The following is a 13,667-nucleotide window of genomic DNA, read 5'->3' on the forward strand; positions in this document are numbered from 1 at the left end:
AGATAAAAATAAGTGTGTTCAAAATATATATTTTTCGTAATACACAATCAGATTGTACCTTGTGTAAACCATTACAAATAAGTTTCCATTAGAAGGATACACTCCAGAACGCAGCTGATAACACCCTTGCATCATCACATCTCAAAAAGAATATACCTTTGTCACCATGAATACTCAAATGACTCCATCAATTAAAGCTATGTACCGGTTCCCAAGTACCCTTTGGATTTGCGGATTACCCAACTGCACACATTTAACATTTTTTCAGCAAGCTGGCACCCTGACAAGTGCGTTTGTTTCTTCTTTGCTGTGTGGCTCTCACTTAGCATCACAGAACTGGAGAAACCCCCCCCCACTCCTTTCCTTTCAGGCAGAGGCACCTGAAGGTGGTATTCGTTCTGCAATGGTTGTGTTTTTTTCTCTTTCAAAAAAAAGTATGGAAACTTATTGTAAAAATTATATAAGATTGGGAATTTCTTTCTCAATAGATCATGTCCACTTCAAATAAGTGTAAATGTCGGAATTTGGAAAGAGCACAGCTACCTCCACCCGGAGGTGCCCTGGCGCTGTCCGTATACCGCTTAGGAACCCTTCCTGGGAAATGTCCACTCCTGGGCACCCCCCAGGTGCAGCCAGGCATCCCAGCGCTTTTGGGGCCGTTGTGGAGACTAAGCAAGCTATTGCCGCGTGGGACCCATGATCAGAACAGGCACTAATATCCAGTCAGGGGAATTAATGAGCCGGAGACCCGCCGAGGTGGGAATCGAACCCTGGTCCCTGGCCAGAGCTCTGCATCAAGGTCTGCCTGCTCTAACCATTGAGCCACACTTCTCCACTCCACTTCAACCACTGAGTTATTCCAAAATCCATTTACTAGTAGAGGAGGCTTTGTTTGTTTTCATTGCTTATCATGCCTCATGGTGTTGCACTCTCTCTGCCTACTCAGCCCACCTACAAGATGCCCATAAAAGGCACGGGCCCTGATTGGAAACTGTACAGTGCAAAATTCACATGTGGAAACCCATTCTACACATTTATAAAAGGTCCAGGATACCTTTAAGTTCAAAAGTGAGTTTATTGAAGTAAAGAAGTATAATAATGTAAAAGATATGATAACAATGAAAATAAAAGAGTTACATACAATATAACAATTGGAGCTGATAAACATATAGGGTATGAATTAAAATCAGTCAAACATATCATGTATAAATAAAATAACACTATTATATGAGAGATCGGGATGAACAAGAAATTTGCATGTTGTACTTAAAAGTTACATTACACAATAAAGTATATTTAAACTATATAATATTAACATGGAGGAAGTCATGGAGGTTTAGTCACTTCTTCTTGTAAAGGAGAAGGAGACAGAGAACGTCTGGCACTTGTGTCGATAAACAACGTAACAGGTGCCCACAAGTCTAAACGCTTTGTTGCCATGTGCAAGGGATATACAAATGTTGTGTCCAGTCTGTGATCATAGCAGGCAGCATTCCACCGTGCTTGATATGATAGATTGGTGCAGTCCTTCCAGTTCTTGGTTATTTGTTGGAAGGCTACTGCTAATAATAAATCTATTATCTTAACATTGGAATCACAATTTTCCCAGATAGGTGATAAACTGCCTAAAAAGATATGTGAGGTAGAGAAAGGGTGACTGGAATCAAAGATCAAATTAATTTGAGACCATACTTTTCCCCAAAAATTCTGAACGAGTTTACTTTGCATTGCGAAGAGCAAATGATATAGGTCAGCGTGTGGTGAAGAAAAGGTCCAGTATTCCTGCACCCAGAGTTACTGGGTTCTGGAAGAACAAATCCGATTTGCAGACTGGAAAATCCAGCGGCTAAATTCACGGTTAGAAAAGGATGCATTGTACCCAGGAAACCTTTCTATGCCCTTCCCAAACGTCAGACAAGGCACAAGAAGTTCCCCTCCTGCGAACCAATATTCTCCAATCCATCCTTCCTCCACCCTAACCATCTCCTCCACCTACCTCTGCCTTAAAACAGCCCCTTGCACACGTTTACCACAACACCCTGCAAGATGTTACCACCTGCTGAAAGCAGTTGGTCAAAGTGTGCCTTAAACTAAACTGAAAAGGGGATAAAAAGCGTAATACCACCAGGTAAATTTAGATCCTAACAGTAATTTCCCATTCTGTGGGGTTTAACTTGTAATTGCATGATATAGGTGGGTTGCTACCGCCCAGTACTTGTAATTACTGATTCGGAGTGTGAACACCACAGTACATTGCAACTTGAAATTGGGGCTATGGTGGCCGACTTAAAGTACCTGCTGATAGATCAGCAGGGTTAAAAGGCCTAGTTATCGCATCCCATCACATCTACAAATACACAGCTAGAGAATTCATCACACGTTAACTTCAACAAAAAAACTGAAAATGCAAGCTTCATTCATATCTAGCATGTATAGTTTTTCAATATATTTTAGTGGGTGCCATCAGGCACTAAACTGCATGGCTGGTGGCAAATTTGAGAATAAATCAATGTGTGGTGAGACAACAATTATTTTGTTTTGATTTTGAATCCCACAGATTCATGTGAGAGAAATTAACAGGTGGTAAGAATGCCAACTGATTGGCAATCATGTATTCAATTTCAGGAGGAATGGAAGAGGCATTAGGAATCAAACCAGAGACTTGCCACTCACACTTCAAGTTTATCCACCAATCACAATGTCCTGAGACCTGTACATGTGTGTGGCCTCAAACAAGCATTTATTGCAATGTCCTGATGAGCAGTCAGGAAACGTACCTATGATCAACAAAGACCCGAGCGTCTTCTGAAAATTAGCTTAAAAATATTCCCTCATCATTTCACAGAAGCATTTTTTTTGAGAATTGGCAAAAATTGTTGTTTTCTTGAAATATCTCTGTCAAAACGGGTTCTAAAGTGTTTTGGATTGAAATTTATAAAAGCAGCTTTTAGGTTGTCTTACTCATTACCCTTTTTATAGATCTCTATCTCTAGCCTAAAAACATTGCTAAATACACTCAAACAGGTTTATTATAACAATCACAATTAATCAACAGATTTAAATTGTACAATTTAGCTCTCTATTTTCTTGTATTGGCTCCAATGATAGCTGTGCCACATTGTTTCATGTGTTAGCCCCACCTCCATTAGTTGACCTGTTAGTCCTTCCTGAAGGTCCGGTCTAGTTGCGCCCCTGATAGGACCCCTCAGCAGCACGTCTCGTACAGCCGGTCAGCGTGTTCTGTGAGGTGGCCTTCTGTCGCATGCACCTTTGTGGCTGTGTAGCGGGCGGGTTCTCGCACTGGTACCCCCCACCCACTGGCAGGATGTGGTGCCGGGCTGTCAGCAATTCAAGTCCTTGTCGCCAGTGTGCTGAGAGGGTGTCCCAAGACAAAACCTCATGTTAGAAGAACAGGGCGGTTATAGGGGCGACTGGAGACTCACCAGTTATCATACCATACACTCAGTGGAGGCTCCTCGAGGGAGTGCTGGGGGCGGTGGGGCGGGGGAGGGGCAGGGTGGGGGTAGTAAACTCCAGAATTGGGCAGAAACGGAGTTGAGTAAAGAAAAAATAAATAAAACAAATTACATTGCGCGCTGCAATGCCAAATTGGCGATACAGCGCACAATGTAATTTGTTTTGTTTATTTATTTCTTTACTCAACTTTGTTCGGCCCAATTCTGGAGTTTACTACCCCCAACCCTGCCCCTCCCCCGACTCACCGCCCGCAGCACTCCCTCGAGGAGCCGCCACTGCATACACTATGCATATACTCCGGGACTGAACCTCGTGAGGTTCGTCCCCGTTCATTTACCACCTCGGACACACCCAGCCGAGGTGTTGCGTACATATGCTGCGCGTCATGAGGAGAATCCGGTGACTCAGTGCAACGCTCACTATTATACGATTATGTAAAGTGCTCTGATACCTTCTGCTCTAGCTAGCGCTCTATAAAACCTATAAATAAATAAATAAAATATACCAGTAGATAAGTAGTTGGCTACACAAGTTGACGGACACCAAACAAACTAGGATATGATGGTGCGCAGAAGGATTCTTATACCCCAAAGGGAAGAAACCATGTAGGCTCCTATAGTTTTTGTTTTCCTTGTGAGCTCCTGTGGCAAACAGAATAACTGATCCACTTGCTGAACTAGGGAGCGTGAGTATTCTAAGGTTTTTAACGAGAGTGAGGCCAACGTGAATAAACAGGAAAATTCAGTTACCTTGTTTGGGATTCAGGTAGACTGAATTTTTTAATATTAGCCATTTTAATATTGTTACATTTAGATTAAATACATCATGAGGAGGCGTCGGTTCAGTGTCGTAACTCAAGACGACGAGGTCCTCTCCCCGTAGAATGCAGGGACCTGAGTTACGCCCCTGCGTTAGTGAAAGTGACATAAAACGTAAACTGTTGCTCCCTTTCAAGGCACCAGGGGGCGGGGTAGCTTTTCGATTTAGATCTGTTAAATATACCATAGGCGGAATCTTGTATCTGGTATCCTAACTACATTGTCTCAAAGTATTTCTTCTCCCCAATTAATTGACTTTCCATTCAGGGAAACTCGATAATATTATTGAGCACCAATAAAATCCTTGGAAGTGGGTCACAGTAACAATTATTCATGCGCCAAGAAACAATTCATTTCACTAAATACATGGTCACTGTTATGATATGATATATTATAAAATAATATAATAAACTCACCCTAAGCTCTCGGATCGTGATGAGATCTAGTACGTTGACAGGTCAGCGGGTCCAAGTGTTAATATAGTTGGAGAATTTTACACTTAAACGAACTAAGCAAAACAAAACAAGAACATGTGTTTGTTGGAAAATGAAGTAAAAACGCAGTTTTTTGCCCCCTAAACCCAGTCAGTGATTTGGGAAAAACTGGCAAATGGCCTACGTGATGATTTAAAAACGAAAAGCCACTTAGAGAGTACCAACGAGAGGCTTCTGAAAAGGAGCTGAAACAAAACAAACGCCAGGGTTAGTTCTAATCCCCGCTGTATGACACGACAGCTGACTTTCATGTTCCGAGTAGTAGAAATAAAAGCGGGACTGAAGGCATGGTGTCTGGTGCTTGTGATGACTCAAGCATCATTTTGCTTCCTAGTTTACGCTGTTCTTCAATGAGGGACTGGAGAGAGGATTTGCGATGTGGGTGTGCCTCGACGTGCTCTGCTGCACACTAGGGGATCACATACTTAAGCGTGCGTTGACAGCGCCTGCTGCATGGTCATTGGTTACAAATCGATGCCCGTTTCCCAAATCTTTAAGACCCAGCCTTACACACTTGTGCTTGCATAAGCACACATTTATTCTAGGTATAGTTTATTTTGCTTCTCTTATCTGAATGGAGACACTGCACTGTATGTATATTTCATGCATGCAGTTGCAAATCAGTGAAATGTTATGCATCATTTTAGATTTGATTTATCTGTTTAAAAATATTTTGCCCAGAAGGTTTACCCTTCCAATACACACACCCTGTGAAAATGGGGAGCATTGCTTCACGGTCCCACAATTCTGAGCTACTTACACATAGATAATTCCAATGTCAGAAGTTTCATGTGTGTGTGAAAAAGCTTTGCAAAATATTTGTGAATACATACTAGGTGACAACTGTATTGGTGTTTGCCTAATTTGCCTTGGACTTCAGAGACCATTCAATGCCAGGACTCACCGCTTGACCGAAGAGTTGGGTGTAACTTTGCTTTTTTAAATCTAGTTTTACTCTAGAATCAGCTCCTAGGTTATGTAAGGCTAACATTTGGCCCTCTTGCTATATATGACACTATTTCTAGAGAAAATCTTTCCTCCAAGGGGAAAACAACACTTTTTTAATACAAACTTGATTGCATTTTAGTAATAAGCGACACATTCTGATAAATGTTCAGGTAAATCCTGAAATCATACAAATACATTTCAGAAATATGAGATAGCAATCTGTTGTAGGAGAATTCTGCTTAAGATAGAGCAAATCATAGGAATTCTGTCTCATTGAGATAATCAAAAGTAATTTACATTCTGCATATTAGTCTCATGTAATCTAACCAATCCCATCCCACCCACCTCTCCCTCAACTAGACTTCATCACCGAGTGGTTGATCTATGAATATAGGGCAATGTGAACTGATAGCTATGGAGCGATGTGCGTACATTAGAGGAAGAGCCTACCTTGTCTCTAAAGCCATTGTACAATCTTCTGTAGCGTCTAAGCTATGTCATTTCCAAAAGGTGTGTAAATACCGTACCATAAAAGGAATGGTATGAGGCTTGGGGGTCATGAGAATGTCAGCATGGCGCCATATCAGGGTAATCGCTCCATGTGGCTGTGTTCACTATTCCCCCTTGGTCGTGTCTCCTTGCATTTTTAATGCTTTTAATAATGCTTCCCATTCCATCGATATTGGGTCTTCTGCTCAACTGTCTATACTCCTCCCGACACAGGGCCCCGCCCTCGACCATACCCCAGTACGACACATCCTTCCGCCATTTAACGAAAGAGGGCACCGTTGGGGACTTCAGGTGATTAGTTAACAGCACCTTCGCCAAAGGTAACGCCAAAGCTGTGAGACGTGTCACTACTCTAGAGCCTTGAGTAGGGGATATAGTCCCAAGACACGTTCCAATGTTTGCCAGTGGTCTAGACCGGTCAAATCTAATAGTGCTGCTCTAATGCCTTACCAATAGTTGGATAGGGAGGGACATGCCCATAGCATGTGTATAAGTTCTGCGTCTAAGGTGTGGCATTGAGGGCAAGCAGAGAAGGTCGTTGGGAACACCAAGTGGCTCCTATGTGGGGTGAGATACGATCTTTGTAATATTGAGAATTGGATCAATTTCAAACGCTAGTTGCGCGAAATCTTTTTGGGGTATTCCAGAAGAAAGATGCTTTCGCTGTCAGTTAGCTCTTGTGTGAAATCCACATTCCATTTGGTTCAAGGGGCCAGGGAGACCATTAGATGTGCTCAGAATCCCAGAAAGAGCCAGCAGATTATGCATCTACTGTGTCCCATAGTGTGTAATGATTGGAGAAATTCATGAGTTTCCGGTTCCTTCCCATCTGGCGCCCAGTGTTGGCGAACATATTGTCAAAAGCAACGTTTGGGGTAACCCATGAATGTGTTCAAAGTCAGAATGTATCAATAATGTGCCATACTAAAACAGGGAGCCCACAGACGACACTCCCTCCCGCTCCCAGGGATGTAGGTTTCTTGATGTTAGTGTACTTGAAAATGTGGGGAGGTTGCTCAGAGCGATATTTGGGGCATAGGGCACCGGGGAGGCAGTGTAGCGTAAAGGTGTCCTCCTAAACAAGATCTGTAGCAAAATGTAAACTACGCCTTCAGCACTGTTCAGGTAGACACTGACAAACAGTCAAAGTGTAATTTAACAGAGGTGGTGTGGGAGAAGTCTAGCTTTCTGAGCAACAGAATCTTCAGAGTTGCAATAAAGTATGGTGTGAGTGACTCAGCATAGTACATTACATATCAATACATAATATATCTTTGAAGTGTAAAGAGTAATTCAAAATAGAAAGTAATTGGTAATTTCTTTATTGCATATTTAAATAAAAACGTAACAAAACAAATCATATATAGTCACAACTCTATATATTAATATAGTCAAAAGCAATACACTCTAAACAGTAGAATGTCATAAAAGTTATTCATCACATAACAAACGGTTGACTGATAGAACATCAGTGACACAAATATCAATGTTACAAATATTGGTTAAAATATACAGACTACAAAAATATTGTTTCCCATACCTAAAGAGGTAAGTACAAAAATATTGACTCCAAAAAATCTATGTAAAAAAATATAGTTGTAAAAATATTGATTTGAATATGTATATGAAATAAAACAAAATATATTAAATACTAATATTAATTTTAACAAAATAAATTAAATTTAATATAAATTTGAACAAAATATAACAAATAAACTTAATTAAAAAAAGATAAATACACAAACATAATAATTTATATGTATATATATTTACTTAAAAACAATTAATAAACTATTATTTTGAATGTATTTTAAATTATATAAAAATAATCTAATTATATATATATATATATATATATATATTGGATCTGCTTGGAGCTGCTTTTGTAATATATAAATATATATATATATATATATATATATATATATATATATATATAAATATTTTAATATATAAAAAACATTCTATAATAAATTAAAACATTAAACTATCGAGAAATATTTTAACTTAAATTTGCCAATACAGTCAGTGCAACAGTAGGGAGAGTGTTGGATAGCAGAAAGGTACAAATTATTATTCCCACTCCAATAAGTACAACAGTAGGGAAAGTGTTGGATAGCGGAGGGGTTAAAAATGTAATTCTCACTCCAATTAATACAATAGTAAGGAAAGTGTTAGATAGGGAAGAGGTAAAATTACTAATCCCACTCCAATGAGCACAACAGTAGGGAAAGTGTTGGCTAGCGAAGGAGTATAATTTACTTTTCCCACTCCAGTGAATTGAACAGTAATGTTGGATAAATGTTGGGTAAATGTTGGATAGTGAAGGGGTAACAATTACTATTCCCACTCCAGTGATTGCAACAGTAGGGTAAGTGTTGGATAGTGGAGGGATTACATTTACTATTCCAACTCCAGTGAGTTCAACAGTAGGGAAAGTGTTGGATAGTGGAGGGATAAAAATGACTATGCCCACTCCAGTGAGTGCAACAGTAAGGAAAGTGTTGGATAGCGGAGGTGTAAAAATTACTATTCAAACTCTAGTAAGTGCAACAGTAAGGAAAGTGTTGGATAGCGCAGAAGTAAAAATTGATATTCCCACTCGAGAGAGTACAACACTAGGGAAAGTGTTGGATAGCATAGGAGTACATTTAAAATTCACACTCCAAGGAGTACAAAAATAAATACTAAATAAATATTCAAAAATATATATTATGAAAATAAATAAATGAATACATTTTTAAATATGTTAAAAATGAAAAGAAACAATATATTTCATATATAAATAATATTAATTATATATTACAAACGCCTACAAATAATATATAAAATAAAATAATAAATACATTTCCTAAAAATAAATATTTTAAACTAGACAATCTTTACAAACAAAAACATTATTTATTACATATATGTACTTATTTTATTTCCTACCAAATAACACCACACATATAACAAAACACTTCTAAATTTAAAAAAGAAATATATTTCATAATAAACATAATTAATTATCAATTAAATAATATTAGTAATAAAAAATAATTAACTACCCACACTTTAACCCTATAATCCACACAACTAAATTAAACTATAAAATAATACATTACACAATTAAAACCTATTTTAAAATTAAAAACTGCTGCTATTAAACAACTATAAAGTAAGTAACATGTATTTAATACCCACCCTTTACCACTTTAAAAATAAAAACAACACACAAATAAAACAATTACCCAAATAATTAACATTAATTAACAACTATATATTAATTAATTAAACACAAATTACTCGCCACTCTTCACCCCTATAAACCCCAAAAAAACACATCTAAAATTAACTATACAATCACCAAAATTAATTACAATTATTATTTAATATTAATCAACAACCAAATATTAATTCATCAATAAAAAAAATACTTTACACCCTTTACACCTATAAACACAAAAACACACAACTAAAATTAATTACACAGATACCATAATTAATTACCAATTATTGATTAATATTATTTAACAACGAATTAGTAATTAATTAATAATAAAATAAGGTACACATTTAACACTATTACATCTCAATCAAATAAATATTAATAAATAAAGTATAATCATTACATTAATATCAATAATTTACTTCCCACCATATTTCCCTATAAATCCACAACCAGCTATGAACTAAAAAACACAATATTCACAATTAATAACTACTAAAAACTTTACACATATATTAAAAAATATTAACAATTCTTATACCAAAAAAATAAACATTCATTTAATATAATTAAATGACTTCCCGCCCTATTCCCCTATAAACCTGTTATGGAACTAAAAAATGCTAAATTCAAATACAAAAAAAATAACTACAAAAAATGTAACACATATATTAAAAAATATAAACAATTCTTATGCAAAAAAGACATCACATACATTAAAAATATATACTAAAATACATAACATTAATAAAAATATCGATATTTTTAACAACTATATTTTGCAAATGATATAAAACATTTCGAAATTTTTAAATGCGATATTACTTACTTTAAGTTGATATTTCGACCACGATATTCTTGCTGCCGATATTTTCAATCACGATATTTCTGACTCGATATTTGTTGCAACTCGATATTTAAAACTCAATATTCTGTCTGCGCACCATAACAAACGAGGTCTCTAGATCCTGAATGCTGGCTAGCCAACCAGGGGCTGGTCAACCCCACCCGGCAAAGTAAGGAAGCAAGAAAATAACAAGCAATGGCAACCAAAAAGGTATTGCTTTCAGGAGCAGCCCGTGCAGGTAAGAGTGGTGAGACGGGGTGGGGAGGGAGTCGATAGACGATGAGGGAAAATGAAATATTAAAAAGAAAACCACTTATCTTGTGCTCTTCGCATCGCCAACGCAGTGAGCGCAGAGTAAGGGGCCGATTCTGATCCTGGATTTTTATTTTCCATGCAAATAGGATTTGTATTTTTTTCCATACAAATTGTAAAAGTCCCTTCTAACCCGTGTAGTATGATTCGTATGGGAAAAATACATACAGATCGGCCCGATCCTTACAAATCGGATCGGGAAAAGCTGTACGACACGGACTTGTAAAAAAGACCATACAATTTGTAAAAAGGCTGTCCAACCCATCAAGTACGATTCGTACCGGGTTGTCAGCATACGATTTGTATGGGAAATGGCCTGTATACGGGGAATGACTCGTACCGGGCAACGAAGCGAACCCCTATATGCCTCGTACCCTGGTATGACTCGTTCTGGGGGTATGACTCACACCGGGGTACGGGTCGTATAGGGGTATGAGGGGGTACAGGGGTCCCCCCAAATGCGAGGCGTTATTATGGTGCGTACCCCAACATCGCGCGTGTATGCACCGTACGTATGCGATTTTGGGGTACGGTGCGTACATATGTGATTTTGGGGTACGGTGCGTACATACGCGATTTTGGGGTATGGTGCGTACATACGCGATTTTGGGGTACGGTGCGTACGTACGCGATTTTGGGGTACGGTGCGTACATACACGATTTTGGGGTACGGTGCTTGTACGGTGCGTACACGACCAGTACCCCTTCATCGCGTATGTACGCACCGTACCCCACTTTCCGTGTCATCCGTACGCACCGTACATACGCACCGTACCCCTGTATTCATGGGGTGTACGACGCGTATACGAGTTGTATGGTCTTTTTTACAATTTGTATGGAATGCGTCTATTTGTACGGATAGTACTTCCTAGGTTGTAGGGGCCTCCTTACAAGTACGAGTTGTATGGGGAATCGGAATCGGCACCATAGTGTTTTCTTTTTTTTAAATTTAATTTTCCCTTGTCTTCTATCGACTCCCTCCCCATCCCGCCCCACCACTGTTACCTGCACGTCCTGCTCCTGGCTGCTTTAATGACCTAGTAGCATTGGAAATTCCTTTTGACACAGTGGGAAAAAAACGTAAAAAAATAATGAGTCACAAGGGGTTGGGGAGCAACAAAGGAACATGTGGGCTCAGCGAATGGGTGGGTAGCAACAGTGGGTGTGGGAGCAAAGGAGGAACTTGAGGCTTGGCCCAGAGAGGCACTTAAAAACATGAAAGCCATGGAGGAGTGGGGAAAGCAACAGTCGAGTTTTGAGAGAGCAATTAGGAAGCAACAAGGAGCAGGGCTGTGGGGAGCAGTGTTTGGGGGGCACGAGCTGATGAGTGAGAGAGCCTAACCACCTGCACTCTCATGGAGTGCTGAAAGAAAAAGAAAAAAAGATGTTTCCTGAATGAGATCATCAGAAGCATACAAGTCAGCTATACAAAAGGATGATAAACAGGATATGCTCCAAAGGTGGGATAAACAAAAGAAGACAATGGAAAGTCAGTGAATAAGAACAAAAGAAAAAATATGGCAAGAAAGGAAGCCATTCATAATCAATGTGAGGACTCTAAACCTACTTTTAGTTTTTGGCACAGTCCATAAGAGGTCTTTGCCTCTAGACAGTCAAAAGCTGTCTGATAGACTAGACCTAACAATGTTGTTGCACTGAGGGTTGTGCTCGCCTGGTGGTGTCAATCATCAATTGGCTCCTGGGATGGTCAAAAAGTTTGGCTGTCATCAAGGTTATTGCTTTAACAGCCCCTCTTCTGGTCTCCTGGTGAGGGTCAGAGTGGGCTTTGTGGAACTAAAGATAAATTCCTCAACCAGGACAAACTTGGTTGGAGTGTTCTATCCGTGCTCCATCGCAGTCAGTTTCAAATTGTGCCTTTGTCCCTGTCTACCTTGACCATTGACGATCACTGCCACTTTATTCTTCTTGGCGCTATTCCTACTAAAAACTTTGACAATGTATACCTCCTGTTACCCTTATTGGATTTTTGTAATTTTGTTCATCAAACTGCAATATATTTTTCTAATATTATTTGGGATTTTTATTGTACTGTACTTTGACATTATTATTGTTTTGGTACTGCATAAATCCTTTACACATTGCCTCTAATTTTACATGTCTGCTCTGTGACACAGCCATCAGGAGAATGAGCTCAGGTTAATTTAGTTACTTTAACGGTACACCCTGACAAGAGTTGTGATTATTCCTTAGAGGTGAATAGTCACCTACCCCAATTAATAATCCAATTTCTAACAGGGCTCAATCGCAGGATGTGTGTCTATGTCTAAGCCCTGTCACTTGCACATAACGTAACATAACGTAATGTAAGATAAAGGAGCACCCCACCATTCAATAAAGGCATCTGAAGTGTACCTTAAAGATGCCAAATGTGTGCTCCATGATGCCTCAGACCTGTGTGTGTGCAGTAATGTGCCTCTGTCAGGAGAGGCACATTGGGTGGATCCCTGAAATGGCTGAGGAGATGGAGAGAGGTGCCGAACACAGCATCACCAGCAATACATACGTTTGGATTGCAGACATTCCCTCCAGGCATGCAATCAGACTCACTCATGGGTCTCATGGGAAGGGAGTTGGGATGGGTGATATTCCTTATAATGCCAGGCCCCAGATTCACCCGCAGATTAGTATGAGTTTGTTTTACTCACCAAGCAGCCACATATAATGGGAGCTATTTTAAGCTCTATTCATATTTATCAGGGTAAATGCTATCTAAATTTATATATTAATAAGTAGGCTATAAATATGAGAATGAAACCTTCATGCATTTTATACAATGAAAACACTAAGTATAAATAATACCTTTAAAATAAATTTCTCATACTACAAGTAGGCTATAAATATGAGAATGAAGCCTTTGTGCACTTTATACAATGAAAACACTAAGTATAAATAATACCTTTAAAATAAATTTCTCATACTACAAATCGCGTTTTAAATCCTGAGGACAACCCTTGATTTTAACAACGCCGTGGTAAATAGCATTTCGGGCCCGGCTACAGCGATTTTTTGAAGCGACAGGAAATAGGTGG

Source organism: Lissotriton helveticus, chromosome 12, assembly GCF_964261635.1.
Source record: "Lissotriton helveticus chromosome 12, aLisHel1.1, whole genome shotgun sequence".
Classification (NCBI taxonomy): domain Eukaryota; kingdom Metazoa; phylum Chordata; class Amphibia; order Caudata; family Salamandridae; genus Lissotriton; species Lissotriton helveticus.